The following is a 24,715-nucleotide window of genomic DNA, read 5'->3' as shown; positions in this document are numbered from 1 at the left end:
AGGAGGAAGACGGGGAGGAAAGGAAAGAGGAAGAAGAGGAGGAAGAGGGGGAAGAAGATGGCCAAGAGGAGGAGGCTGCCAGAGAAGAAACAGAGGAAAAGGCTGGAGAAGCAGAGAGGGAGGAGGCTGCCATTCAGGAGAAACCACAGCGAAGCCTCAAGAAATCATCAAGTCCGTGACCAGTTTGGAGATACTTACACTGACTGATTCCCAGTCAGGCACGTCAGGAACTTCCCTAGTAAGTAGTAATTTTAAGTCATTCATCTATTCTTCCTTTCATTCATTCATTCATTCATTCAGAATCATGGAATGCTTACCATTTGCCAGGCTATGGGGAAAATACAAATAAGATACAGTCCATTCTCTTAAGGAGCTCTAGGGTGGTTAGGGAGGCAGACTGATACCTGAACACCATAAAACAGTATCCTAAGTGCAGTGATTGAGTGATGCATGGGAGATATTTAAAAAACAAAAATGAAGGACACTTAGCCCAGGTAGGAGGATGGTCAGGGAAGGCCTCCTGGAAGAGGTGTGCAGGGGAGCTGCCAGAAAGGGTTCCTAGGGGTTAGTTGGAATGCACTTGTCTTAGAACAGAGTCAGCATAATCACAGTAATGTAGGCTCTCCCCCCGAAGGAGAACTCAGCTGAGGTCCAAGGAGAAGTGACTGTGACTCGCCCATCCTTGGAGATGACCAGGGCCACTTAGAAGAATGGTTTTGCTGTGTAGTTCTGCTCGTAGGCCAAGAATAAACCTGGCACATGCATGATTCATGTTATTTAAGTACAAAATGTCCCAGGCTCCTTTTAATTTTTTTAAATTATTATTATTTTTTAAGATTTTACTTATTTATTTGACAGAGAGAGGGAGAGAGAGCACAAGCAGGGGGAGAGCGGGAGAGGGAGAAGCAGACGCCCCACTGAGGAGGCAGCCCAATGTGGGGCTTGATCCTAGGCCCCAGGATCATGACCTGAGCCAAAGGCAAACACTTAACCGACTGAGCCTGCCAGGTGCCCCCCAGGCACCTTTTTGAAACAGATCACAGTTCCAGTGTGAGGCAAACACTAAGGCTGGCTGAGTTGGAACAGAAAGAAAAGTAAAGGAGGGAATGAAGCAGCTATACACTGTATTTGGAATCCCAATCTTTTATTTCTTTTTTAAGAGAACCCTTAGCGAGTCAAAGGATGCCTTAGGATCAGAGCATTTGGAAACAAATGAGCCTTTAAGAGACTTGAGCTCACAAGGAGAATTTCTTGATTTGGATCAAACGGGTTCCCAGGAACCAGAGATTAGTTTCCCTGAAACACAGCCCTCAAGCGAGCTTGGGGAGAAAATCGACCAGATGCCCCAGGATGAACCGGGACGGGAAAGGAGAGAGGAAAAAAGATGATCAGACTTAAGTGAGCGACGAGAGGAAGAATTCCAGTCCAAAGCAGAGATCCCCGAGAAAGCACTGGTGTCTACCAGCGAGGACATGTTGTTTCGAAAGGATGACCGCGCCAACGTGTATCCTTTGGTAAGGGAGTGTAACATGGTTTTTAGTGTCCTCTAGTGCTTTAAAGGCATTGTTAAATAAGGGATTTTATGCATATGGAAGAAAAAATACCACCAGAAATATTCTTTGGAACTAATAATAGACTCGTATGTTTTAAAGTTCAGTTCAGCGCTCTGGAGGGACATGTGTGACAGGAGTGCTGCCTCTGGGCCTGACATCCGGGTCGGACAGTGTTGCTCCCCAGGCAGGAAATTCCGGATGTGGTTTGTCTGTTACATAGGGTGCCCTTTCTTGTGGGAGACTCAAGGTCAATCTCTCCCTCTCCTCCCCATCCCCCTTCTTTCTCACTTCCTCCTCCTGCTCCTCCATTCCTTTCCCCTTTCCCTCCTCTCCTCACCTCTTCTGCCTTAGATGGCTTGATGCCTCTTCACAAGCTCCTAAAGCCATTCCGGGCTCCTAAAACTGCACATTCGGAGATGGACCAGAAAGCAAAAGGTATGAAAAAGTGAAAGCCACTGAGAAAGGCACCAGGGGGTCGACTGGCATCTGCCTTTGCCACACAAATGTTACCATTGACCAAGAGAAGGACGAGGAGGAGAGTTTTTCCCTTCTCCCTCCATGTGCCACTGAATCAGCTCCCTTTTTCCCTATAGATTCAGCCTTTGGAAGATTTGTAAGCGATCGGATGCATGTAAAGTGTTTGATGTAGTTCTGACACATAGTGAGCACTGGACGGCTGTTCACATCTAGATGATGATAGCGGTGGTGGTGGCAAGGATGGTAGTGATGATGAGGATGGTGGGAAACTCCTAGTGGGAGATGCAGACAACTGACAGCCTCGTTTCTGTAGACTGGGTTTACTTTGAGCAGTGGAGTTCAAGGTCAAAACTTGGGCTTGCCCAGTCTGAAAGACAGAACCAGTTTTAGAGCCCATGAAGTCTTTTGGCTTGTTTAGCCAGCTAGCACGACATCCGGGGGTATCGCTAATGAGAGCAAGTGTCCTGTGTGCCAGGGGTTTGGGTCCCCCATTAGCCTTGGGCTCACTGCACAACTCAACTCTTCTAGACCACCTCCCTCCGCAAATTTGTTTAGCTCATTGGGGACACCCTTTCTGTTCCTTTCTCTTTCCATTCCTGTATTGGTTTTTTTCTTTCTCTCTTTTTAAAGATTTTATTTATTTGACAGAGAGAGAGAGAGAGATCACAAGTAAGCAAAGAGGCAGGCAGGGAGAGAGGGGGAAGCAGGCTCCCAGCTGAGTGGAGAGCCCGATGCGGGGCTCGATTCTAGGACCCTGACGTCATGACCTGAGCCAAAGGCAGAGGCTTAACCCACTGAGCCCCCCAGGTGTCCCCCCTTTTTTTCTTCCTGTTAAAATGAATAAGAGCTCTTAAAGAAAAAAAAAGAAATTAAAGCAGGGGCACCTGGGTGGCTCAGTTGGTGAAGTGTCTGAGTCTTGATTCCAGCTGGGGCTATGATTGTGATCTCAGGGTTGTGAGCTTGAGCCCCGCATGGGACTCTGCACTGGGCATGGAGCCTGCTTGGGATTCTCTCTGCCTCTCTCCCTCTGGCTCTTCCCCCTCTAAAAATAAATAAGTTAAAATAAAAAAAATAAAAATTCAGGCAGATTCCTCCTCTCGCACAGACCACGCCAAATCCATTTCCTGGAAGTGACTACCGTTCCAGTTTGGTGTTACTGTATATCTTTCCAGACCTTTTCCTGGACACCTACGGACATATCTGTGTGTGTGTACACACACGACACACGCTAGGTTTTGTTTTCTTTACCAGTCAGATCTTCTGCATGACCACTTAGTATGTCTCAGAGGGTTTTCTGTATCAGAGCGTGTAGAACCACTTCCTCACTTTAAATTCAACCAGTGCCCTGTTATGGATGGCCGTTTTCATTACTTCTGATTTGTTCTCACCCAAGGGGCTTCAACAAGTATGTTCCTGCCTCTCTCTCTGCCTGCGGCATCCCCCTTTTCCTTTGGGGTCCCTGCCTTAACCCAGAGGCCTGGAATAATTCAGATAATTATCCAGGCATAACCCTGGATACCGACTTCCACCAAGAAAACAAGGTGTCATGCATTTATGAGAAGGAATCTTTGATGATTGTCAAATGCAGTGAAATCTGCTTTGGACCCTAGCGTTTTCTGTTCACGTTTGGAAGGTTGCTGTAAGAGCCAGCTAGCTCCATGATCATTCACCACGAACGGTAACACTAGTGCCCAGCATCAGCTGATACTGTGTGCTTTCAATGAGTGTGAGCGCTGCTGGAGGAAGGAGGTCCTGTTAATACTGAGTGAGTCAGTTGCTAAAAGTCTCTAATCACTTAGCCATCCCTTTAGATGCTACCACATTCTATTAATTGGCCTCGGTTAATTTTTTAAACAGAATGTTTTTATTTTAAGGAATGTCTACACCCAGCATGGGACTGGAACACTCCGAGATCAAGAGGCATAGATAGGCTTTACTGACTGAGCCAGCCACACGCCCCTAATAGGACTATTTTTTGGAGCAGTTTAGATTGATAGCACATGAAATGACAAGTGCAGAGTTCCCATATACTCCCTTGTGCCCCCCACCAGGTTCCCCTTTTGTTAATATCTTCATTAGTTGGGGACGTTTGTTAGAGGTGATGAGCCCATGTTGACTGTTACTATTAACTAACATCCATATTGTACTTTAGGGTTCACAACTGATGGTGTGACATTCTCTGGGCTTCGGCTAAGGTATGATGAGGTATATCCACCATTGTAGTGTCCTATAGACTTGTGTCATTGCCTTCAAATCCCTCGTGCCCCACTCTCCATCCCTGCCTTCACCCCCTCGCTCCCCGGCAACCATTTTTTCCCCCTGTCTTCATAGTTTTGCTTTTCCAGAATATCATGTAGTTGGAATCATACAATGTGAAGTCCTTTTTTTTTTTTAAAGATTTTATGTATTTATTTGTCAGAGAGAGAGAGGGAGAAAAAACACCTGTCGGGGGAAGGGCAGAGAGAGAGAGAGAGAGAAACAGACTCCTGGCTGAGCAGGGGACCCAATGCAAGGCTCGATCCTAGGACTCTGGGATCATGACCTGAGCCGAAGGGAGACACTTAACCAACTGAGCCACCCAGGTGTCCCCACTGTGAAGTCTCCTTAGGTTGGCTCCTTTCACTTAGCAAAATGCATTTCAGATTTCTCCATGTCTTTTCCTGGCTTGCTAGTTCATTACATTTTATTTCTGAATAATACTCTTATTGTATGAATCCAGTTTTTATAAACTGTTTTAATCACATCCTTGATTTTTATAAAAGACTTTGCACACAAAAAATATGCATAAGTAAACTACTGTTGAATTAAAAGTAGTAGTCAGATTTATAATACCTCAAATTTTTCATTTCAGAAAATTTCTATCTTGGATTTATTCCTGGGAATATGGATTTTTTTTAAGATTTTATTTATTTATTTGACAGATGGAGATCACCAGTAGGCAGAGAGGCAGATAGAGAGAGGAAGGGAAGCAGGCTCCCTGCTGAGCAGAGAGCCCGATGTGGGGCTTGATCCCAGAACCCTGGGATCATGACCTGAGCCGATGGCAGAGGCTTTAATCCACTGACCACCCAGGCGCCCTGAATATGGAATTTTAAATCATGCTTAGGGAATTTTGTCTCTCTGTGCTTTATTCTTCCTGGGAAAATGGTATATGAGGACCAAATACAAATAGTCCCAGCTGAATAATTGCCTTTCTTAAGGAGTTCCTTAGTGACTATACTGTAACTTGACCCTTCCATATATTTTCATGAAGTAAACTGAATTTCACAATATTAAGTGCTCACTGTGTGTCAGTTACTGAGCAGTCTAGGTTCTGGGGATGAGGAGGATAGGACGTTCTTTGTGTTTACTGTTGACTTTCTTTTCTTTTTTAAGCAAGGTATAATTCACATACCATTAAATTTACCTTCTTAAAATTTAAAATTGTGGTAAAATACACATAAAGTAAAATTTGCCATCTTTTAAAAAAAGATTTTATTTATATTTTGACAGAGAGAGACACAGCAAGAGAGGGAACACAAGCAAGGGGACTGGGAGAGGGAGAAGCAGGCTTCCCAAGGAGCAGGGAGCCTGGCAGGGGCTCGATCCCAGGATCCTGGGATCACGACCTGAACCGAAGGCAGAAACCCAATGACTGAGCCCCCCGGGCACCCCTCATCTTTAATTATTTATTTATTTATTTGAAAGGGGTGGTGGGGAAGGGCAGAGGAGAGTCTTAAGCACACTATTCCTGGAGCCCAATGTCGGGCTGGATGCCACAGCCCTGAGATCACAACCTGAGCCAAAGCCAAGAGTCAGTTGCTGATCCACTGTGCCACCAGGCACCCCTAAAATTTACCATCTTAACCATTTTGAAGTGTACAGCATCGTCGTAGGTACATTCACACTGTGGTGCAACCAACGCCTGAAACTCATCTCGTGAAAAGGAAACTCCCTACCCATTGAACAACTCCCCGTTCCCCAGCCCTGCCCCTGGCAACCACCATTTCACTTTCTGTCTCTACGGATCCGACTCCTCTTGCGACCATGTCATGGAATCCTACCATATTTGTCTTTCTGTGACCGGTGGATTTCACTTACGTGATGTCCCCAAGGCCCATCCACGTCGTAGAGCATCCGGTCTCCTTCCTGTGGAAGCCTGAACAACACTCACATGTTGTTCATCCATTCGTCCGTCACGGGACACTTGGCTTTCTTTTACCTTCTGGTTTCTGTGAAGTATGCTGCTCTGAACATGGGCGTGTGAATGCCTCTTTGAGACCCTGCTTCCAGTTCTTTGAGCTAGGTGTCCAGAAGTGTCATTGCTGCGTGATACGCTAACTCTGCTCTCAGTGTTTGGGGAGCTCTCCCTGGGGTTTTCCACAGCCGCTGCACCATTTCACATTCCCACCAAGAGTGCCCAGTGGTTCCAATTTCTCCTCATCCTCGTAAAATTGACCCCTTTAAAGCGTATCATCCATTGCTTTTTAGCATGTTCACAAGAATGTGCAGCTGTCACCACTGTCTAATTCCAGAACATTTTCATCCCCCACGAAAGAAATCCATATCCCCTAACTGTCACTCCCCGACCACCTCCCCCAGGTCCCCAGCAGCCACTGGGCTCCATTCCATCTCTATGGATTAGACGGACCCTGCACTGCGTGTGGCCCCTTTCACTCAGCGTCATGGATTTGAGGGTCCACCACGCCCTAGCATGTGGTTGAGGACGTTCTCGAAGTGATTTCCCTCACTTTGGACTGATGATGTGAAATCCTTCCCCTCCAGAGACGGTGCCAGGAGTGCCTGGCGTCACAGTTCTGGGCTCCGTGCACTCAGTGTCTTGCTGGTCTTGCCTTTGTCTTCCAGTCCATGACTTGGTCTTTCGGAAGGAACAGTTCTCTTCCCGTTTCCTACATTCAGGATGAAAACCAGCGAGTCCTTCTGTACGTCTGTGCTCACACTGAGGTCATCTACGATGTCTTCAAGAATACTCAGCACCATCTTCAGATACGCAAGTTTTTGTTGCTTTTTAAGATTTTATTTATTTATTTATTTATTTATTTATTTATTTATTTAAGAGAGCAAGCAAGAGAGAGCAATAGGGAGAAGCAGACGCCCCTGTTCAGCGGGGACCTGACATGGGGCTGGATCCCAGGACCCTGAGATCAAAGACTTAGCTGAAGGCAGACGCTTAACTGACTGAGCCACCCAAGAGCCCCCAGACACATATTTTAATAAGGACCTTCCTTAAGTCAATGCCTAGGTCAAAAACATCACAGAGGGTTTCCCAAAAGCCTAGTCCATACTCAGGGATCCATGCCATGTAGGTGCAGAATTTGCTCTCTAGATGTCCAGAAACACACAAGCCCAGCAAGCAGCCCTTCTTGGAGCTCAGTTGAATGTGCGGCCCTGAGCACAGTGCTGATGGGAGGGAGAGGGGGCAGTTTGTGTCTGCAGAGCGAGGAAGGAGCAGCAGGCAGACGGGCTGAGAAATAGGGACCATGCCAGGCAGCTGTCCAGCCTCCTGCAGAGTCAGGTGGCTGGGGGTGGCCTTGACCACCCATCCATCCGTCCATCCATTTGTTCATTGATTCCACAGGTATTTATCAGAACCTCTTTGTTTCAGATTCTGGGTCTGTAGTCATGAACAAAACAGATCTACCCCCCCCATGGAGCTTATAGTCTCATAAATACACAACTACGAATTACAAGAAACACTCCAAAGGAAATGTGGGCTGCTGCAGGAGAGAGATCAGGAGTGAGAGATGGCCCTCCAGTTGGTTGCGCCGGCAAACATACCCTTGGTGCTGAGATCTGACTGACTGAGGAGAATGAACCAACCAGGGGCAGTTTGGGGAGAAGCAGTCCAGACCCAGGGAGCTCCGGTTTGCAGGCTGGTATGACTGACACGGAGTGAGCAAGGGAAGAGGAAGGAGGAAAGAAGTGGGCTATTCCCTGGCAGGGAGCACTAGCATCTTGCTTGTTTCCAGAAGGTTCCCGAGTTACTGGGAAAGGATTGTGGGGGGATGGGAATGAAAGCAGAGAGACCAGCGGAGAGGCTTTTGCTCCAGATCTGCTCAGTGGCCTGAGTGGACACTGTTTAAGGGAGATGAGGCCAGCAGGGCTTCAAGGGGGCTGGAGGTGGGATAGAACCGCAACATTTATTCCCCACCTGGGTTCAGAGTTGGGCACATGCCTAGATCTGTAGGGAGCCCCTGTCCTTGGGGGAGTGTGGCTTACCCTTCGGGGGTTTTGGGGGAGAGAAAATCGGAAAACCACTGGTTATGGAGAAATGCCAGGGAAAGGCCGTAGGAGTGGAATTGTCAGCCCAATGAACCTGGAAGAGGAGCTTAGTTCTCTGTGGGGCTCCAGCCTCTCTGGCCATCCTGAATGTTTCCGAGCATTTTCTCTGCATTTCTGCAGGCCACGCTAACGTGATCTCCTGCCTCTGCATCAGTGAAGACAGGCGGTGGATTGCCATGGCCAACAAAGGGCCCCACTGCCTGATAATCATCTGGGACTCCTTCACAGGGTAGGCGTGGCACAAGCCTCTTTTTCTCTACTCAGTGTAGCGTATCTGCAACAAAGGAGAAATGCCGGTCTGGGCATGCAGAAGCCAGCAGTGGGATGCCGGGTGAGGGTGAAGCGTCCTGGGGAGGCTGGCCGTCCTGTTGCCTTGAGGCCAGGTCAAGTGACATTACCTCGTGAATTTCCCCAGTTACAATTCTTGGCTCTTTAGGCCTAGAAACTTGGTGTGGTGATGTCCCAGAGTAGATGAGGGAGGTTAACACTAACCCAGCTTGGAGGCCCAGAGAAGTGAAGTGATTTTCCCCATCTACAAAAAAAGAGGCTGATCATACCCACTGTTTTAGTTTCCTTGGGCTGCTCTAAGAAATTACCACACGCTGGGGCACCTGAGGGCTGAACAGGTTAAAGCCTCTGCCTTTGGCTCAGGTCATGACCCCAGAGTCCTGGGATCCAGCCCCGCAATTGGCTCTCTGCTCAGCAGGGATCCTGCTTTCCTCTCTCTCTCTGCCTGCCTCTCTGCCTACTTGTGTGTTCTCTGTCCATCAAATAAATAATTAAAATGTTAAAAAAAATTACCACATGCTGAGGGGCTTAAAATAACAGGAAGTTATTCCCTCACAGTTCACGAGGCTGGAAGTCTGAAATTAGGGTGCCCAAAGGGGTGGTTCCTTCTGGGGCTCTGAGGGAGAACCTGCTCCAGGCCTCTCTCTCAGGTGCTGGTAGTGGCTGGCAGCCCGTGGTGTTCCTTGGCTGGTAGACTAATCACTCTAATCTCTGCCTCTGTCTTCACGTGGCGTTGTCCCCTGTGTGTCTGTTTGTGTCTGCACTTCTCTGAGCTCAGCAGTCATTGGTTTTAGGATCCATCCTAATCCACCCTCATCTGAACTAACACATGGGCAAGGACCCTATTCCCATATAACGCTCAGATCCTGAGGCTCTGGGTGGACCTGACTTCTGAGGAGGCCCTCAACACACTGCACTTACCTTACAGGACTGTCAGGAAGCCCAGTAGCGCACAGTACATGGCCCATGATAGATGTTCATGTGCGTTTTCTTTCTTCATTCCTGGTCCTAGAGGCAGAGTGCAGTGCTAGATTAATTGATAAGATTGTGAGGCCCTGGTTGGCTTGTGGGGGTGGTGACATGGGGGTGGATGAGTCCAGTTGGGGACGATTAGGAAGAAGTTGTTTAAAGCTCTAGGGTGTTCTGGAATGTTAGGTTGAACGTTTTAATATACAGGTCCCCCAGATGACTGGTGACCTCCTAGGGCCCTGTTACTTAATCCTGGTCCTCATCTTACTAGACGTCTCAGTGGCATTTGACACTTGTCATTTCCTTGGCTTCTCTAATACCACATCCTCTTGGTTTTCATCTGCGTTCTGAGACTCTGCTTCCTCTGGCCCAAGATGGTGAGGAGGACGCGGCTGGTCCTTTTCTCCAGCCAGGAGGGAACAGACCTGGGGTGGTAACCACACCATCGTCATCTCCCTAACCACCTCATCATTCCTCTTTTCATGGATGAGGAAGCTGCTGGAGAACATTCCACCGGGATGTCCCGGGGACATCTCCTGCTAAAATGTCCCCAAGCCCTGTTGCACCTCCTCCCGGAGGCCTTCTGAATCCGCCTCTGCTGGCCCTGCCCACCTACTCCCGCCTGGCCAGCCTCCTGCTCTGCAGCTTCACTCTGCCACCCAACCTCCAGGATGGCGATTTAGAATACACATAACATGAAATTGACCATCTTCACGTTTTTAGAAAAGATTTCCTTATCATTTATTTAAGAGCAAGAGAGTATGAGTCGGGGAAGGGCAGAGGGAGAGGGAAGGAGAATCCTCAAGCAGACTCCTCGCTGAGTGCAGAGCCCATCATGGGGCTCGATCCCGGGACCCTGAGATCATGACCTGCACCAAAACCAAGAGCCAGCCGCTCTACCAACTGAGACATGCAGGCCCCCCATTGTAAAAAATATATATTTCTTTAATTTAAAGGTTTTATTATCTGCTGGAGGCAGAGGCTTTAACCCACTAAGCCACCCAGGCGCCCCAAAATATGATTTGTAAACGTCTAATTTGGTGGCATTAATTACATTCACAATGTTGTGCGACCACCGGCACTATTTCCGGAACATTTTCATCACCCCAAACAGAAACTCTGTGACAGTGAGCTCCCCATTCTCCTTCCTCTCGACCCCTCATCAACTTTCTGTCTCTATAGGGTTGCCTGTCATCATTTTATGTCCGTGAATCATACGTGGCTTTTTATGTCTGGTTTTTCTCTCAGCATAACGTTTTCAGAGTTCTCCCATGGTGTGGCATCAGTTTTCAAGATTCTATCACATGGATATACTGATTCTGCTTATCTACTCATCTGTTGATCTTTAATAATCTTTTAATTGAAAGCTAACGTCTCCTCTGGCCACCATCTCCAATCTTTGCCCTCTTCCTGGAGGGAGTCCATTTGGTGTGTTTCCTTCCAGAACATTTGCTGTTGTCCTAAATACAGATACATGGACATCAGCGTGTAGCATCGTGTGGTTGTTTTCCACAGCATTTTGAGTGTGACCTTTTCCCAAAGGCAAAATCCGTTTGTGTTACTCCCCTGCTGAACATCCTTCAGAGGCTGCCTCTTGCCGACCCAGCCTGGGATAGAGGGAAAAACGCATCTTGCATCCTAGTCACGGGAACTCGTCCCCCAGCAAGTGGAATTCCCCTTCCGTGTGCCTGGCTGTCCCCTGGGGCTGTCACATGCTTCCAGCTGCAAGTAGTGGGATATCCGACTTACACATGAGGGAAAGTTGTTCTATCTGGTGACAGAGTCCACAGGAGGAAGGGTGGGCCCGTCACGTGTGTCTCTTCTCTGAAACTGTTGCCGATAGATAGCTCCCCTTCCCCAGGTGTGGCTGGCCCCCTAAAAAGGCTTTATTCTTTTCTTTTTTTCTTTTCTTTTCTTTTTTTCTAAGATTTTATTTTTTTATTTGACAAAATAGAGAGCAAAAGTAGGCAGAGAGGCAGGCAGAGAGAGAGGGGGGAAGCAGAGTCCCTGCCGAGTAGGGAGCCTGATGTGGGGCTCAATCCCAGGACACTGGGATCATGAGCAGAGCTGAAGGCTTAAGTGACTGAGCCACCCAGGTGCCCCTCTTTGCTTTTCTCTTGCTTGTAAAGCTGTCTCCCCGACTAGACTAGGGGTGACTCTGGCAGCGATTTTTTTCTTCTTTTTAGCTGCAAAGTAGAGTGTATCTGTGGTTAACAATTCAATATGTCAATACAAGTTTTATGATATAGTAAATGATGACTTTGGGACCCGGAAAAGGTTATTTGGTTTTAGAATTAATATTCACTTTATTAAAGTTATAAACTAAGAACCATAGTTTTTCCTTAAGCTTCTCATTCAACTTAAAAATCTTACTCCTTTTATAAATCTAGCAGATTTTTACAGTTGCCTTTAAGGGTGTTTAGATTAATGTTTGACCCAACTCACAAATTTGAATATTAATTCCTTTTAAACATTTTTAAACTGCACTTAGAAATCGAATATATTTGGTTTTATCTCTAAGTTCTTTAGTAGTCTGATTAAAAGATAAACCCTTCACACATACTTAGGGAATTCTTGTAAACCTAATAAATTAGACCTAACTATGGCAAATCTTAAATTCTCACAAGTATTCTAATATTGTTTATAAACCAGTGTGATTTGAATGGAAGATCACAAGTCTGAACCAATGACGGGCTTTAAATTAGAGTCACAGATTTAATCCATCAGAGGCTCTGATATGTTAAATTCTTTGAAACATCACCCATTCCTAAGCAAAATAAACAGATTCTCTTCCCACCATTATGCTTACAGACCAGGCCCGGCTGACATCACTGGCTCTCTGTTTAATTCTGGAAAGCCACAGGGATAAGATGCTTTTCCCCACTAAGGACATCATGGTGGCATTCACAGCAATGTTAGGACCACCTTCTCTCAAATGATTTTGGGGGCTAGTTCCCAGGGGGATGAAGTCTTCTCCGGTGACAGAGAAACAGCCAGGTCCTCAGCTGGGGCACAGACTTGGTCCCAGCCAGTTGGGGCACTGGAGTGACCTTCGAGGCCTGCGGATATTTCCTATAACAAGGGCTCGGCAATGAAAAACAACGGAGAACCACCAGCCCGTGGTCCTGGATCAGGACGTCCTACCACCCGGCCTTCACTCCCCCGACCCCCGTGCTGCCGCTCACTCACATCACTCACAGCCTTGCTTCTGTTGTGTTTCTCTGGCTCGCTTAGATATTTAAGTATCTCATTTAATTCTGCATGTGACAAAGATTTTCCTGCTTCTTAGGGTTCTACAGTCTTGTCAGGGACACAGTATAGTAGTGAATGAGGGAAGGAAAAGTGAGTCCTTCCTTACCCAGACACGTCTCCAGAGTCACCCTTGTTTAGTTTAGAATCTGTTCCTTTAGACTCTTCTGTGCACAGAAATGTGTGCACTCTCTCAGCTTCTGCACTTTGTGGTTTCCTCACTTGCATAGTTACCACAGGGTTGATTTATGGGAAGGGAGCCGGGCGGTCCACGCTATTCACCGTGTTGGCAGGAATCAGAAACTCTTTCCAGTATTTGGCATCACTCCAAGTTACCTTGTGGCCTTGTCAAATTGAGATATGTGTATGCAGCAGTTTTTGTCCACAAGGACACAGGGTAAAGGTTATTAGTGAATATTGTGCTACTTTTGCTTGTTCCAATTTACAGATGATGAATTATAATAAATAAGACTAAATAAGAAATGGGGACGCAATTGGGACCATTAATTTTAACGCTCAGGGTTTCCATTCTACTCCTATTGCTTACAAATTGCTGTTGTCTTTTCTGTTTTATATTCCTACTCAGCAACTTAATATAATATAAATATTATTTATTTTTAACGTTTAGCTTAACCAGAGAAAAACAGAAAATTTGTCATAATGTAATATATTTCCATATTTTGTATTTCAGAACCATCTTACTTTTAATCCAACAAATAATCAAGAATTGGTGAGCAACAGTAAAACACAGGCAATATATTATTTGTGGGTAAGTAAAAATATTTTGATTTGTCTTAAATGTAGGGACAAGTATATGTTCATTCCCCAAGTACAGATGTTTTGGTAATGTAACAGTACAATACCTACTTAGGAAGCAATAAATATGTATTAAAATGTTTTGATTTAATTCTAGCATTGACTTTAGTCTCATTGGAAACTAGTGTATTAAATCAGAAGCAGATAATTTAAATTTCATTTAATTTTTAAAATATTGAGGTGAATATTTATTTGACTGTATTTAGCATGTTTAAAAAATACAGGGTTTTTCAAGACCTTGGTTTTTACCCCCTTTTAGAAAGGAATTAGCAAACAGATCAGCAATGTATCTACTGACACAGGGCAGAATCGTGAGATTAAAGAAACATTAAAGTTAAACATAGAATTACCACATGACCCAGCAATTCCTAAATCCAAAAGAATTTAAAACAGGCATTCAGACAAATACAAACATACAAACGTTCATAGCAGCAGTATGATTGTCAGTAACCAAAAGGTAGAAGCAAACCACCTGTCCCTCAGCTAATGAATGCATAAACAAAATGTGGTCCATCCGTACAATGGACTATGATTTGGCCACGCAGAGGAAGGAGGCACTGACTCCCACTACGACATGGATGAACCTCGTATACATCATGGTAAAGGAAAGAAGCCATATACAACAAGCCAGGTGCTGTATGAGTCCATCGATGTGAAATGTCCGGAAGAGAAGAGTCCATTGAGACAAAGTACAGAATGGTGGTTGTTGGGCCTGGGGGAGGGGCGTGCATGATAACTTAATGGAGGGGCTCTTCCTTTTGGGGTGATGAAAATGTCCTGAACTAGACAGAGGGTATGGTGCCCAGCATTGTTAGCGTACTAAGTGTCCCTGAATTGTACACTTTAAAATGACTAATGGTTGGAATGCCTGGCTGGTTCCGTCAGTGGAGCACGTGGCTCTTCATCTTGGAGTTGTTTGGTGTAGAGATTACTTCAAAATAAAATCGCTATTTATTTATTTATTTATTAAGAATTTATTTATTTATTTGACAGAGATCACAAGTAGTCACAAGAGGCAGAGGGGGAAGCAGGCTCCTTGCTGAGCAGGGAGCCCAATGTGGGGCTCAAACGCAGGACCCTGGGATCATGACCTGAGCCGAAGGCAGAGGCTTAACCCACTGAGCCACCCAGGCACCCCTCAAAATAAAATCTTTATAATTAATTGAATTTAAATTTTAAAAATATTTAAGGCATAAAATCTTTTAAAGAATAATAAAATGATTAATGGTTAATTTTATGTTATGTGAACTTTACCTCAATTGGAAATGCAAAACAAAAACAAAAACACTGATTCAATCACCAATTTTCAGGGCTAGTTGTTACTTCTGGTTCTTATTGTAGCTTTAATGCCTTAGAAATGTAGCATTCAGATTTTCATTTAGTACAATTTAAGGTCACAATCGTTTGTGGCTTTTTTTTTTTTTTTTTACATATTTGCTTTTCTTTCAGAATGCTTTCAGATGTTCCTTGAGGCAGGTTCTCTTATCTGAGGAGGTTGCAAAGCTCTGACCCTGTTTAGATGCATTCCTTTTGATTTTTGTGGTTATAGTAGTTCTTTCTTTTGGAAACCAGGTCTTTTTGTAGTAGTGATTCTTTTTTTTGTACCCCTCAGTATGAAGAGGGAGATATACTTGCTCACAGTGCCCCACGTTGAACAGAAAAAGTGAGTATGCTTCCTGCATTTTTATATGTCAGAGTTGTGGAGAGTAAATATGTGTAAGCTTAGTCACTTCGGGCTACTCTTTGTTTGTGTTGATAGTACACCATGGGCAAATCATTTGACATTTTTACTTGGGTCCTTTACCGTATTGAATTGTCAGCGGAAAATAATGGAACCATTGTTCAAAATAAAATATTATGGAAAAGAAATTTGACTACCCTGAGAAAATACCCCCCAAAAAGTGATGGCTTCACTAATATATGTGTGCATATGCCAAAGAATGAAAAGTTATTTCGTAGTGATGTAATGAGTTGAACGTGAGTGGCTCATTTTTAGGCTACCGGGTTTTCAGAATAATAAAACATGATCTTAGGTATTTAGATGTTTTAGAGCCAGTATAAAGGTGGTGCGGCAGGTGTTGGAGGAAACAGGTTATCTTGCCTGCCTGCTCACCTGGAGCCATCGTCACATCTGAGGTGGACCTCGGGTCCCGTCTCCTGCCACAATTTCTGCATTTGTCACCCATGTAATCTGCCCTCAGTGAGCACCTTAGGGTGTTTCTTCTGCTTCCTTTCTTCAGTCTTGGTAGGATTTATAGAAATTTATTTTTAAGAGGCATGCAAAAAAGAAAAAAATTGAGATGGATGCATATAAAGATGATTCTGTCCAAACCTCTCTTTCATAAATCAAAATTATCAAACAATAAAGTCAATTCTCATTATGTGTGGCCGTTAAGTTTCACAAAGTCTCTGCAGACCTCAGTGAGTACAAAATCATTGCTCCTAGGAGAAGGACAGGATTAGGTTCCTGCCAGCCTCGGGTCATAACAGTTTCCGGGACAGATAGATACATAACCTTGTCTTATGTGTGTTTTCATTTGAAGACACCGTATTTAATACATAATGTTGATGCATTAGCGCCGACTCACAGCCAGCACTCTGAAACGCATGCCTGAATGACGTTTGTCTAACTCAGGTATATTCTCTGGAAGGTCCATCACTAGACTGCCTTTCAGTACCGTGTTTGCGTTAGTTTAAACACTGCCCTCACCAACAAAAAGCACCTCAAAAACGTGACCCACGTGGCACTCAGCAGCCCCTAGAAAGACACTTGTTTACAGTTTGAAAGCTGGAATAGAAGGCAGAGCATGTCCTCACTGGACTCAGCTAGGAACGTGTGCACAGGGAGAGTCAGATGTTTGCCACTCCGCATTTGCACGTGTCTGCAAACCATCATGAAAGGGCCACAAGGGTTGATTTGGGGGTTATAAATTTTAGCGAGTAGGTGAGTTTGCAAATACACAACCCACAAGCCATGACAGTGCCTTGTATGGAAGTAGAGCAGCTCTTAGGAAGACCTTGATGCCTTCCCTTGACCAGTTGTTGTTTTTCTGACCCGCCTGTGTTCAGGGCAGAAGAGGTGAGCCCTAGGGTCTTCTCTGTGTCGTTAGAGAAGGGGGCAGCAAACTTTCTGTATCACGTGACAAATGAAGGCATTTCTTTGATCGATTCATTCGCTGAACATTCACTGTGGGGCTCCACTCACCACTCTGGGTTCTTTCTACACTTTGTCTCCAGGACATTGCCTGAGAAAGATGGCTCTCGTGCCTTATTTTATGTAGCACAGATTTCATGAGGTGTCAGGGGCATGTCTGTGTACAGTACTTAATTTCTACGGATGGGAAAATAGTTTATGGGGAAAGTTTATAGTTATAAGACTGGGATAATTATTTTGTGATATCTTACAACTGGAGCACGCTTTTGCACAAGAAAGGCATTAGTTTCTTTTATCAGTCTCTGAAACCTCGGTAAGAGAAGTTGAACAGGTATAAACAAGTGGTTAAACACTTTTTCATTTGCTTGAAGCAAACAGTTTACTGAACCCCATACACAGCCCTTCACTTGCTCCTAGCAAACCTTCAGAGGTTCAGAACGGCCTGCACCACGGCAATTCATGGGGAAGAGATTTCTTGGTGATTAGTTTTTTGATTTTATCTTTTTTCCTACTGTAAATCAATGTAATATTATAAAATATGCCATACTGACAAATGCTTTGTTTTCTATTTATCACCAACGTCATGTGTAATCTGTCTTCTGAAATGCAGACATTCAACAAGCTTGTGGGAAAATTTAGCCAGTCTTTCATTTGAATTGAACACAAATACTTTCCACAACAATGGAAGGGAAGCTGGTTGTCTGCGACATCCACCATAGCCTATCTCCGCCTCTGTGGGCTTTCCTCAAATCAAACCTTGTAAATTGGTTCATTTTCAGAAGGAGGGCATCATTGTGCTCACTCTAGTTGATCTGTAATTAACTTAATAAAAAAGCAGCCATCAGTGATTACCAAAGTATATTACAACCTTTTTGGGTGTATATACATATTTTGTATATGCAGTGAATATTTCTGGAGAAATTCCTTATTAACTGGGAATGTTTGGTGCCTCTGAGGAAAAGAACAGAGAAGCGGGATCAAGGGTGGGGGTGGCTTCACCTCTTCTTATGATCTCATTTGTACTAATTGGTTTGCTTTTTAATTTTTTTTTTATTTTTATGAACATATAATTCATTATTACCTCCACTGGTACAGGTCTGTGAATCGCCAGGTTTACACACTTCACAGCACTCACGATAGCACATACCCTCCCCAATGTCCAAAACCCCACCACCCTCTCCCTACCCCCCTCCCCCGAGCAACTCTCAGTTGGTTTTGTGAGATTAAGAGTCTCTTATGGTTTGTCTCCCTCCCGATCCCATCTTGTGTCATTTTTTCTTTCCTACCCAAACCCCCAACGTTGCATCTCCACTTCCTCATATCAGGGAGATCATATGAGAGTTGTCTTTCTCCAAGTGTAATACCCTCTAGTTCCATCCATATCATCCCAAATTGCAAGAATTCATTTCTTTTGATGGCTGCATAGAATTCCATTGTATATATATATACCACATCTTCTTTATCCATTCATCTGTTGATGGACATCTAGGTTCTTTCCATAGTTTGGCTATTGTGGGCATTGCTGCTATAAACATTTGGGTGCACGTGCCCCTTCGGATCACTACATTTGTATGTTTAGGGTAAATACCCAGTAGTGCAATTGCTGGGTCATAGGGTAGTTCTATTTTCAACTTTTTGAGGAACATCCATGCTGTTTTCCAGAGTGGTTGCACCAGCATGCATTCTCACCAAGAGTGTAGGAGGGTTCCCCTTTCTCCGCATCCTCGCCAGCATCTGTCATTTCCTGACTTGTTAATTTTAGCCATCCTGACTGGTGTGAGGTACTATCTCATTGTGGTTTTGATTTGTATTTCCCTGATGCCGAGTGATGTGGAGCACTTTATCATGTGTCTCTTGGCCATCTGGATGTCTTCTTTGCAGAATTGTCTGTTCATGTCCTCTGCCCATTTCTTGATTGGATTATTTGTTCTTTGGGTGTTGAGTTTGCTAAACTCTTTATAGATTTTGGATACTAGCCCTTTATCTGATATGTCGTTTGCAAACATCTTCTCCCGTTCTGTCAGTTGTCTTTTGGTTTTGTTAACTGTTTCCTTTGCTGTGCCAAAGCTTTTGATCTTGATGAAGTCCCAATAGTTCATTTTTGCCCTCGCTTCCCTTGCCTTTGGCGATGTTCCTAGGAAGAAGTTGCTGCAGCTGAGGTCGAAGAGGTTGCTGCCTGTGTTCTCCTCAAGGATTTTGATGGATTGCTTTCTCACATTGAGGTCCGCCATCCGTTTGGAGTCTATTTTTGTGTGTGGTGTAAGGAAATGGTCCAGTTTCATTTTTATGCATGTGGCTGTCCAATTTTCCCAACACCATTTGTTGAAGAGGCTGTCTTTTTTCCATTGGACATTCTTTCCTCCTTTATCAAAGATTAGTTGACCATAGAGTTGAGGGTCTATTTCTGGGCTCTCTATTCTGTTCCATTGATTTATGTGTCTGTTTTTGTGCCAGTACCATACTCTCTTAATGATGACAGCTTTGTAACAGAGCTTGAAGTCTCGAATTGTGATGCCCCCAAATTTGGCTTTCTTTTTCAATATTTCTCTGGCTATCCGAGGCATTTTCTGGTTTCATATAAAATTTAGGATTGTTTGTTCCATTTCTTTGAAAAAAAAAAAGGGATGGGATTTTGATAGGGATTGCATTAAATGTGTAGTTTGCTTTAGGTAGCATAGACATTTTCACAATATTGGTTCTTCCAATCCATGAGCATGGAACATTTTTTCATTTCGTTGTGTCTTCCTCAATTTCTTTCACGAGTTCTTTATAGTTTTCTGAGTATAGATCCTTGCCTCGTTGGTTCGGTTTCTTCCTAGGTATCTTATGGTTTTGCGTGCAATTGTAAATGGGATTGACTCCTTAATTTCTCTTTCTTCTGTCTGGTTGTTGGTGTAGAGAAATGCAACTGATTTCTGTGCATTGATTTTATATCCTGACACTTTACGGAATTCCTGTACAAGTTTTAGCAGATTTGGAGTGGAGTCTTTTGGATTTTCCATATATGGTATCATATCATCTGCAAAGAGTGATAATTTGACTTCTTCTTTGCCGATTTGGATGCCTTTAATTTCTTTTTGTTGTCTGATGGCTGAGGCTAGGACTTCTAGTACTATGTTGAATAGCAGTGGTGATAATGGACATCCCTGCCGTGTTCCCGACCTTAGTGGAAAAGCTCTCAGTATTTCTCCATTGAGAATGATATTTGCAGTGGGTTTTTCATAAATGGCTTTGATGATATTGAGGTATGTGCCCTCTATCCCTACACTTTGAAGAGTTTGGATCAGGAAGGGATGCTGTACTTTGTCAAATGCTTTTTCAGCATCTATTGAGAGTATCACATGGTTCTTGTTCTTTCTTTTATTAATGTATTGTATCACATTGATTGATTTGCGGATGTCGAACCGACCTTGCAGCCCTGGAATAAATCCCACTTGGTCATGGTGAATAATCCTTTGAATGTACTGTTGGATCCTATTGGCTAGTGTTTTGGTGAGAATTTTCACATCTGTGTTCATCAAGGATATTGGTCTGTAATTCTCTTTTTTGGTGGAATCCTGTCGGTTTTGGGATCAAGGTGATGCTGGCCTCATAAAATGAGTTTGAAGTTTTCCTTCTATTTCTATTTTTTTTTTTTTGGAACAGTTTCAGGAGAATAGGAATTAATTCTTCTTTAAATGTTCGGTAGAATACCCCTGGAAAGCTGTCTGGCCCTGGGTTCTTGTTTGTTTGGAGATTTTTGGTGACTGTTTCAATCTCTTTACTGGTTATGGGTCTGTTCAGGTTTACTCTTTCTTCCTGGTTCAGTTGTGGTAGTTTATATGTCTCTAGGAATGCATCCATTTCTTCCAGATTGTCAAATTTGCTGGCGTAGAGTTGCTCATAATATGTTCTTATTATTGTTTTTATATCTATGGTGTTGGTTGTGATCTCTCCTCTTTCATTCATGATTTCATTTATTTGGGTCCTTTCTCTTTTCTTTTTGATAAGTCTGGCCCGGGGGGTGGGGGGGTGGTTATCAATCTTATTAACTCTTTCAAAGAACCAGCTCCTAGTTTTGTTGATTTGTTCTATTGTTTTTCTGGTTTCTATTTCATTGATTTCTGCTCTGATCTTTGTGATTTATCTTCTCCTGATGGGTTTAGGTTTTCTTTCCTGTTCCTTCTCCAGCTCCTTTAGGTGTAGGGTTAGGTTGTGCATGGGAGATCTTTCTTGTTTCTTGAGAAAGGCTTGTATCGCTATTTATTTTCCTCTCAGGACTGCCTTTGCTGTGTCCCACAGATTTTGAACCATTGTTTTTTCATTATCATTTGTTTCCATGATTTTTTTCAATTCTCCTTTAATTTCCTGGTTGACCCATTCATTCTTTAGAAGGATGCTCTTTAGTCTCCATATATTTGGGTTCTTTCCAAATTTCCTCTTGTGACTGAGTTCTAGCTTCAGAGCATTGTGGTTGAAAACATGCAGGGAATGATTCCAATCTTTTGATACCAGTTGAGACCTGACTTATGGCCCAGGATGTGATCTATTCTGGAGAATGTTCCATGTGCACTAGAGAAGAATGTGTGTTCTGTTGCTTTGGGATGGACTGTTCTGAGTAGATCTGTGATGTCTATCTGGTCCAGTGTGTCATTAAGGCCTTTATTTCCTTGTTGATCTTTTGCTTGGATGATCTGCCCATTTTAGTGAGGGGAGTGTTAAAGTCCCCTACTATTTTTGTCTTAGTCGATGTGTTTCTTTGATTTTGTTCTTAATTGGTTTATATAGTTGACTGCTCCCATGATAGGGGCATAGATATTTGAAATTGTTAGATCTTCTTGCTGGACTGACCCTTTGAGTATGATATAGTGTCCTTCCTCATCTCTTACTATAGTCTTTGGCTTAAAATCTAATAGATGTGATATAAGGATTGCCAACCCAGCTTTCATTTGATGTCCATTAGCATGGTAAATTGTTTTCCACCCCCTCACTTTAAATCTGGAGGTGACTTTGGGTCTAAAATGAGTTTCTTATAGACAACCTATTGATTTTTTTTTAATCCATTCTGATACCCTGTGTCTTTTGACTGGGGCATTTAGCCCATTTACATTCTGGGTAACTATTGAGAGATATGAATTTAATGCCATTGTATTGCCTCTACGGTGACTATTACTATATATTGTCTCTGTTCATTTCTGGTCTACGATTTTTAGGCTCTCTCTTTGCTTAGAGGACCCCTTTCAATATTTTCTGTAGAGCTGGTTTGGTGTTTACAAATTCCTTGTTTTTGTTTGTCCTGGAAGGTTTTTATCTCTCCTTCTATTTTTAATGATAGCCTAGCTGGATATAGGATTCTTGGCTGCATGTTTTTGTCATTTAGTGCTCTGAATATATCATGCCAGTTCTTTCTGGCCTGCCAGGTCTCTGCGGATAATTCTGCTGCCAATCTAATATTTTTACCATTGTATGTTACAGACTTCTTTTCCCATGATGCTTTAAGGATCTTCTCTTTGTCTCTAAGACTTGTAAATTTTACTCTTAGATGACAGGGTGTGGACCTATTCTTAGTGATTTTGAGGGGGGGGTTCTCTGCACCTCCTGGATTTTGATGTTTTTCTCTTTGCCTTATTAGGGAAATTCTCTACAATAATTCTCTCCAATATACCTTCTGCTCCCCTCTCTCTTTCTTCTTCTTCTGGAATCCCAATTATTCTAATGTTGTTTTGTCTTATGGTATCACTTATCTCTCAATTTCTCCCCTCGTGGTCCAGTAGTTGTTTGTCTCTCTTTTGCTCAGCTTCTTTATTCTCTGTCATTTGGTCTTCTATATCACTAATTCTCTCTTCTGTCTCATTTATCCTAGCAGTGTTCCTCCATTTTTTATTGCACCTCATTAACAGCTTTTTTTATTTCAACTTGGTTAGATTTTAGTTCTTTTATTTCTCCAGAAAGGGCTTTTATTTCTCCAGACAGAGTTTCTCTAGTATCTTCCATGCCTTTTTCAAGCCTGGCTAGCACCTTGAGAATCATCATTCTGAACTCTAGATCTGACATATTAACAATGTCCATATTGATTAGGTCCCTAGGCTTCGGTACTGCCTCTTGTTCTTTTTATTGTGGTGAGTTTTTCTGCCTTGTCATTTTATCCAGATAAGAATATATGAAGGAGCAAATAAAATACTAAAAGGGTGGCAAAGACCCCAGGAAAATGTGCTTTAACCAAATCAGAAGAGATCCCAAATCATGGGTGGAAGGAAGGGGGTAAAAAGAAGTTCAGAAAAAAAATTAAAAAGTAAACAAATAAAGAAAAAAATATATATATTAGACTGTCGAATAGAACAGCGTCACCCACTTAATTTTGGGAGTATTTTGGTCTCTTAGAAGAAACTACCTCCCAAAATTTTAAAGAATGAAAAACATATATAAGGGTAAACACAATGAAGGGATGGAATATGATTATAAAGATGAAAAAAAATTTTTTAAATTTCTATAAAAGGAGTTGATAAGGATAAATTGGTTGGGAGAATAAAGAAAAAGAAATTGGAGACAATTTGCTCAGGCTGGAGACTATAACAAAGCCCTGTGCTAGATTTAGGGTGTATTTTGATCTATTAGAAGAAGTTGTAACACAAATTTTTTTTAGAAGAAAAAACTCTATGTGTAAATAAAAAATAAGGTTAGATAGAATGAGGGATAAAATATGACTTTATTAATGAAGTTTCCAAAAAATTTTTTTTTAAGATTTTATTTATTTATTTGAGAGAGAGACACAGAGAGAGAGCATGAAAGGGGAGAAGGTCAGAGGAAGAAGCAGACTCTCTGTGGAGTTGGGAGCCTGATGCGGGACTCAATCCCGGGACTCCGGGATCATGACCTGAGCCAAAGGCAGTTAGTTGCTTAACCAACTGAGCCACCCAGGTGCCCAAAAATATATATATATTTTTTTAAATGAAAGGTATTGTTAAGAGAAACTAGTTAAAAACGTTAAAAGAGGAAAGGGTAAAAATTTTAAAAAATTAGCAAAAGAAAAAAATAAAATTAAAAAAATGTATTAACTTTGCAAGACTAAAGAATCATGGGGAGAAAGCCATGAATTCCATGCTTTGCTTTCTCCTCCTCTGGAATTCCGCTATCCTCTTGGTACATGAACTTGGTCTTGGCTGGATTTCTTGTTGGCCTTCTGGGGGAGGGGCATATTATAGTGATTCTCAAGTGTCTTTGCCCAAGGCGGAAATGCACGGCCCTTATCAGGGGCCAGGCTAAGTAATCCGCTCGGGTTCACTATCCCTGAATGCTTTCCATAGAGTTCCAGAGGTCAGGAATGAAAATGGCAGCCTCCCAATCTCTGGCCCAGAGGAGCCGAGAGCTCGGGGCCCTACTCCTCAGTGCGCCCTCGGAGACAAGCGCTCAATCTCTCCCGTCTCCCTGGTTTCCAACCTGTGACCGAGCTTCTCTGTGTCTGGCACACGGCCCTGCCTGGAGTCTCCGAACCCCACAGATCCCTGAATTCTTCCAGGGGGGTCTCCCCGGATCTTGTGGGGCCCCTGCTCACAGAGCAGTGGCCTGTGCCATGGATCGTGATAAGGGAATCCCGAGGTGAGAGCTCGCTCCTCGACTCCATCTCTGTAGCCGGCTTCCCCACTCTAATACCTATGAGCTCTGCAACACTCAGACAGCCCCAATCCTTCTGTGAGCCTGAGGGACCTGAGGCCACGCTCTCCTTGCATGGGTTTCACACCAGCTTAGCCTCTGGAGCAATGTCACTCAGTGGAGCAGACTTTTAAAAGTTCTGATTTTGGGCTGCATTGCTCTGCTTCTTGCTGGGAGCCGGCCCCTCCCCCTGCGGTCTACCTTCCCGTTGCTTTGGATTCACTTCTCCGCTGGTCCTACCTTCCAGAAAGTGGTCGATTTTCTGTTTCTAGAATTGCTGCTCTTCTTCTCTTCAGTC

The 24,715-nt window shown here is 43.5% G+C and overlaps 1 long non-coding RNA gene across 1 annotated transcript; it reads left to right on the top strand.

The window, feature by feature from the left end:
- Positions 1-6,955: 6,955 nt before the first annotated feature.
- LOC308357367 lies at positions 6,956-14,596 on the top strand. The gene is made up of 4 exons (XR_013968189.1): positions 6,956-7,906; positions 8,433-8,541; positions 13,510-13,587; positions 14,180-14,596. It is a non-coding gene; the product is annotated as an uncharacterized lncRNA (long non-coding RNA).
- The last annotated feature ends 10,119 nt before the right edge of the window (positions 14,597-24,715 follow it).

The sequence above is a fragment of the Martes martes genome (genome assembly GCF_963455335.1).
Source record: "Martes martes genome assembly, chromosome: 16".
NCBI classification, from domain to species: Eukaryota; Metazoa; Chordata; class Mammalia; order Carnivora; family Mustelidae; genus Martes; species Martes martes.
Note: the sequence above shows the minus strand (reverse complement) of the source record. Positions and strands in the feature narration are given on the sequence as shown.